Below are 6,933 nucleotides of genomic sequence, written 5' to 3'. Positions count from 1 at the left end.
GTCGGCCACTTAATTCTTAGTCCCCCTTTCTATCTTTCACCTCAAAATCAAACTCTTGCAGCAATAATGCCCATCTAATTAACCTTGGTTTTGCATCCTTCTTTGCTATCAAGTACCTCAAAGCGAAGTGGTCTGTGTGCACTATAACCTTTGTACCAATGAAGTAGGAGCAAAATTTTTCCAATGCAAACACCACCGCAAGAAGATCTTGTTCAATTACCATGTAGTTCTTCTAAGCCTTATTTAGGGCCTTACCCGAATAGTACATGGTTTGAAGGATTTTATCCCTTCTCCGACCCAATACCACACAAAGGGCAACACCACTAACATCACTCATCACCTCAAATGGCTCACTCCAATTTGGTGAAATAATAATGGCGCGGACACCAACTTCTCATTCAATTCTCCAAATTCCATCAGACATGATTCATTGAAATAGAACTTACATTCCTTCTCAATTAGTTTGCACAGAGGATGCGCAATTTATGAAATATCCTTAATAAACCTCAGGTAAAAACCAGCATGTCCAAGAAAACTTCTCACACCTTTTAAAGAAATGGGTGGAGGAAGCCTCTCTATCACCTCCACTTAAGCTCGATCAACCGCTATCTTCTTTTCTGAGATGCGATAGCCCAACACTATGCCTTCTTTCACCCTAAAGTAACATTTTTCCCAATTAAATACTAGATTACAATCCTCTCACCTTTTGAGCACCTCATCCAAATTGCTCAATCACCGATAAAAGGAGTCGCCAAACATTGAAAAATCATCCATGAACACCTCAATAGTGTCCTACACTATATCGGAGATTATCGACATCATACATCACTTGAAAGTGGTCGGTGCATTACATAACCCAAACGACATCCTTTTGAATGCAAACGTCCCACAAGGGCAAGTCAAAATGGTATTTTCTTGATCCTCAAGGGAAATAGAGATTTGATTGTAGCCCGAATAGCCATCGACAAACCAATACAATCATTTACCTGTGAGTCTATCTAATATGTGATCCATAAAGGGCATCGGGAAATGGTCCTTTTCAAATCAAGCATTCAACTTCTGGTAGTCCATACAAACTCTCCATCCGGTCAGTATCCACATTGGAACAAGCTCGTTCCTCTCATTAGGCACCACTGTCATCCCACCCTTTTTAGGCACCATTAAACATGGCACACCCAAATACTGTATGCAATAGGATAAATGACTTCGACATCCAACCACTTGATAATCTATTTTGTAACTACCTCTTGTATAGGTGGATTCAACCTTCTTTGGTGCTCAATACTTAATTGGTTTGTTATCGGGCATGAGTTGGATTTTGTGTGAATTAATTCCCGGAGGAACTCCAATAATTTCCGCAATAGTCCAACCAATGAATCGTTTCAAGCTCTTCAAAACCTCCACTTAACACTCTACTTGTTGCCTATTCAAATCCGCTGCAATTATCACCGGCATAGTGTCATATATAACCAAGAATACATACCTCAATGAGGTGGTACAACCTTAAGCTCTAATTTTGTAGCCTCCTCAATAGATGGTTTTATGGATCGATACTCGCGTGCTTCAAATCTAACTCCAATTTCTTTAGTTTTGACTGATATTCATTTTGTTCAAGGGAAGCCATGAAAGAACCATAATCTTCAATACCATCACTCTCAAAATTCATGATCACTGCCACTAGTGCCTCGACGCCTACTCGCTCTTTAATTTGTACCTCATATATACTCTCAACCCTATAGGATATAATAGATACAGTTCGGAGCTCGCAACTCTTCTTCATGGACCTACATATATTGAAAGTTGCTTCTTTATTGTTCAACCTAAACTTCATTAGCCCCATGTTTATATCAACCAATTCACGCCCAGTGGCAATGAATGACCTGCCTAGAATAATGGGAACCTCAAAATCACCTCACAGTCAAGAACCACAAAATTAACCGGAAATATAAATGAATCCACTTTAACAAGCACATGATAGAGTATAAAGATGGGACTCTTCACTGCTCGATCAACCATAAGTAAACATATAATAGTAGGCTTTGGGCCACCAATCCTAACTTTTTGTAAATGGAAAGAGGCATGAGGTTTATGCTTGTTCCAAGATCACATAGTTCTTTAGTAAAGTGTAGTAACCCGATTATACATGGAATGGTGAAACATCCAGGATCTTCCTTTTTCTGTATAAGAGGCCTTGTAGCAATAGCACTACAGTGGTGCATTCTGTCATCATCCTCAAAACTCACCGTTCTCTTCTTTGTCACCATATCTTTCATAAACATAGCATAATCGGGCATTTGTTCCAATTCTTCTATCAAAGGGATATTGATGGAAAATTGTTTCAACATAGTGATAAATCATCGATATTTACCATCCTCAATCTTCTTCACTAATCTCTGAGGGAATGGAGATGGAGGTATAGGAATGGGGCCCACTTTCTGAGACACCTCTACTTCTATGACCATGTTGTTCACCAACTCTCCACTAGTTTCTACAACCTCTTTTTCTTTTCTCATATCATCTTTTACATCAGATGGCATAGGTGGATCAATGGTTTCCTTACCCCCTCGAGTAGTGACCTCCATGTAATGCCTATAATTTAAAGGATTCTGGATAGTATATCTAGCAAGAGTGCCACGTTGGCGTGGATTCACAGTAGTAGACAATTAAACCATATGTAACTCAAGATGCCTAATCAAAATCGCATGTGTATCCACCTTTTGCAAAATGTTAACTAAATCACTTTTTATCTCTCATCATCTTTTGCATCATATACTCAACTCGCGCCATACTACCTCCACCATCCGTAGGAGCAACTTCCTGATTTTATGGGGTAATATAGGTCCCACTCAAAATCATTCCTAGTACCATAGTTACCCTGGTTGAAGTTGTTGTCATGGTTAAAATTTCAATCTCCATCATATTTAACCTCTTAATTATAGTTACCATAGTTCCGACCTTGATTTCCTTGACCTTGGCTCCAAATTCTCCTTATTGGAGCCTTAGGCGTTTGGTAGATAAGACCCCGTCTACTCATTCACTCATAGGTATCTTCTTCATAATAGTACTCATCTACTGGCGGTGGTGGTTTAGTCAAGCAGTTTAGCACATTTACCTTCTCTACACCTCCACTCACATGTTTCAAAACCAAACCTTGCTCAGTTCTCATCTTTGCAAACTCTTCACACATCTCATCTGATATTGGGTTGTTTGTAACTTGCACTGCAAAGGTGCTTCTCCTAGTGTCCGAATTTCTAGTGCTCCAAGCCTTGTTAATGCGAGATATCTTCTCCAACTATTCTACGATTGCTGCATATGTACACTCTTCATAGGAATCCCCCTCTATAGTATGTAGCACTGCTTTATTGTTATCATCTTGACCTCGATATATGTAATATTTCAACGACTCATCCTCAATGTGGTGGTTTGGGAAGCCTCTGACAAATGTAGTAAATTTGACCAAAGACCCGTGGTAGTGCTACAAAGTTGTGCACTTTATCTTTATGGTTGAGCTTCTTGGACACTGGATAATACCTTGCTAAGAACATATCTCTCAATTGATCCTAATTTTAAATGGAGTTGTAGGGTAGCTCAGCAAAACATATCGCAGCATCTCCTGTCAGTGATAAAGGAAACACTCGCAGCCCGATAACATTCATATCAAAGTCTAGACTACCCACACAACTCTTGCACACAGACCTCAGTTAGGCTATGTGAGCATATGGATCCTCCGATGGCATTCCTACAAACAAACCCCTCGCATTGAGCATCTGCATCAAACCAATTGTCACCATGAATGTGTGCCCTTGAGGTAGAGAAGGTAGGACAAGAGGTCTATCAGAGTCTGTGATGTTCACGTTGCCTCTATAGTGATCCTGAGGTCGTAGTGCTGGGGGCTGCATCCTCAAAACATTCTCCAATTGATTTTCAACCTTAAATTTTTTTACTGCCTCAATAGGTAATGGAGGTTTACGGATCTCCCTATCACCTAGATTGGCTGGGTTCGGTTGATTTTCCATCGTTCTCAATGTATGGTTAAGTTCAGTATTGAATGGAATGAGTAGTTCTCCTCGACTCCATGTACTTGTCATACACTAGAGTTAGACACGAAAAAGAAAACGAAATGAAAAAGTAAAATCAGGAAATTGTTAACTAAATTTCAATAATATAACTAAACTTAATCTAAAAGGAGATTCCTAGCAGCGGCGCCAAAACTTGATACGCTAAAATTACGCCTCCCTAAAGAAGTATAAGCGGTTGTAATCAAGTAGAGTACCCAGCAAGTAGGTTCGGATCGATCGCACCAGGAAAATTTGATAGACTTAATTTCAATGTACGATTATGTCTATATAGCCAAGGTTTTTCCGAAAACAACTAATTGAAGGGGGGGGGGGTTTGTGAAACAACTTTCTTCAACACTTATAAGATAACAAGTAAGCAAAAGTAAAAATTTAGTTTTTATTAAGCAGTGAGACTAACTAGGGTATATTTATTCCCCATAGGTTCATAATGCCGTATTCCTAGCAATAGCAATTCTTCCCTAGTGATTTGCATGTAAAGTGGTAAGTAATGTATCTCTAAATCCTTTGTCCGACATCTAGAGAATTTCATCCCGCACCTTGATCCGACTACGTGTGTATAATTTACAAACCCTTACATTACCTCATATTAGACATCATAATCGATGTATGACTTAGTTATTACTTCGCACCAATCGACACTAGCCTATTAGATAACATCCCACTAAATCTATAGTGATAATTCTTTTCCTATTACTACCTCCTCGGTTCGGCAAGTAGCACAAGGCTATTTCTGACGTGTGCACTCGTTAAAAAGACTTCTAAATGAAATTATTATCAATACATGCAAGAACCTATTTGAGACTTGCTTATTTGCTAGGTTTACTCTGCTAATTAGCCATGTTTCCCATAACCCTAGTTGTGGTTTTAGTTACCCATGCAAGCAAGATCACAAATTAATAGCTTTTAGAGAAGAAATCATGAACTTTCTTCAATAATATGCGTAAACCCAGAAATTGAACTTGAAATTGCAAGATAAAACTTCAAACCAAATCCGAAAATTAATTGATTGCATAAATTTGAGAAAATCAATCTCCAAAACAAAAGAAAAATAATACTAGTAATGTTTCATCCAAAAAAACGAGGTTTTAATACCCTATTTACTGAAAACGTTGTTCTAAATTAAAAGAAATTGAAATAAGGAAAGTTCGTCCAAAAACACGGCATTGATCGACGACCCCTATTGAACGACGGTCCGCCGACTGCCTCTGTCATTCCAGACTTAAAATTACTTTTCTTCATCAGCTCAACCTCTACTCTGAATCAAATGACTAACCTAGATACAATCCGTTGACTCATCTACGGTCCGTGGATGCTCCTCCGTCATTCCATACGTAGAATCTTGAGAAATCAGGTACTGGAGCCTTCTCTTAAATGATCAACGGTTAACCAGTACAATCCATCGATTTATCGATTGACCGTTATTTCATTTCGTAGTTCCACACTTGGTCATAATTCCCTGATCTTCTCCCTCGGCCTGAACTGCGCATCGATGGTCACCACCTACGGACCGCCGATGGCCTTCGTAGGTCATCTTTCTACACTTTTTGTAATCTACCTTCTGCATTTTTAATATGGACATATTTCCTGTAAAACAAACATAAAAACATATTAGAACTACTACAAAAAGGCTCTAGACACACACAACTCTTAAGCTAAATGCATTGAGGTAATTTCTCAAACTTAGCTTTTAAAAGTTATGTTGGAAATCATAGTTTTCTCTTTACTAAAAACTAGCCAAAGGCTCTGTTGGAAGTCTAGTTTCCTTTCTTGCTCAAAATGTGATATACATTTGTAACTATAAGGGAATACTTAGTCCTTTTATAACTTTTAAGAAATGAACTCAATGCTTTGCTGTTTTCTCAACTTGAAAATTAACTCTTAGGGAATTCTTAATTCCCTTATACTTTTGAGAATTTTAATTTAACTCACTACTCTTTGCTCAACTTGTAACTTGAGCCTTTAAACAAAGTTAAAATGTTTGTTTAAGACTCTTGAAAAGTTTTAGAAACTTACTTTGACTTGGTTCTTAACTTTTAGACTTGACAGACTTTGATATTAGTTGTTCTTGAATTGGATTATGGCTTCAATTATCATGATCTCATGTTTTATCTCCCTCATAAGATATTCAAATCGTGCAAACTCGGTGTCGTTGGAAAGATCTTCCCAAGGGGATTTGAAACATATAATGAACTGGCTCTAACTCACCATGAGTAAGATGTTATGGGCATATGAAAATGAGAAAAAACTCACTTCTTAAACATTAGGAAATTTTCCAAATTTTTCCAATTCTTTCAAAAAAGTGATAAATTTTAGTTTCATAGCTTATTCTTGGCTATTACGAGTTACGAAATATTACAATAAACATGATAGTATACATCAGAATCTCGATTGCATTATAATATGAAACTTAGGACTTGTCTTCCTTTTCTTTATTAGTCTGGACACATTTCATAGTCTTGAAGTTTCACCCATTGCCTATTGAAGTTTTAATGAATTTTTAACTATTCATTCAAAAGTTTTACAATATTTTTAAAATAAGTTTCTCGATATAAGATCAGAATATTCTTGGAACGGTCTCTTTAGATCTTAACACCTAATGTATAGTCTTCTTAACCCGTATCTTTCATTTCAAATGATTTTGAAAGCCATTGACGTTAAAGGTTTCTGATAATGTTCAAATTACACCTTAAAAAACCAATTAAAATAGTGACAGATTGTAGTCTGTAAAAATCCAACGAAGATTTTGGGTTGAATCCCATAGGGAATGGTATATAAAGCCTATTCATCATTGAGTAATCAATTTAAGAAGCAAATATGGTATCCGCCCATCTTTATGCATATATATATATATATA

The sequence above is a fragment of the Solanum pennellii genome, chromosome 10, assembly GCF_001406875.1.
Source record: "Solanum pennellii chromosome 10, SPENNV200".
NCBI lineage: Eukaryota > Viridiplantae > Streptophyta > Magnoliopsida > Solanales > Solanaceae > Solanum > Solanum pennellii.
This window is presented reverse-complemented; position numbering follows the sequence as displayed.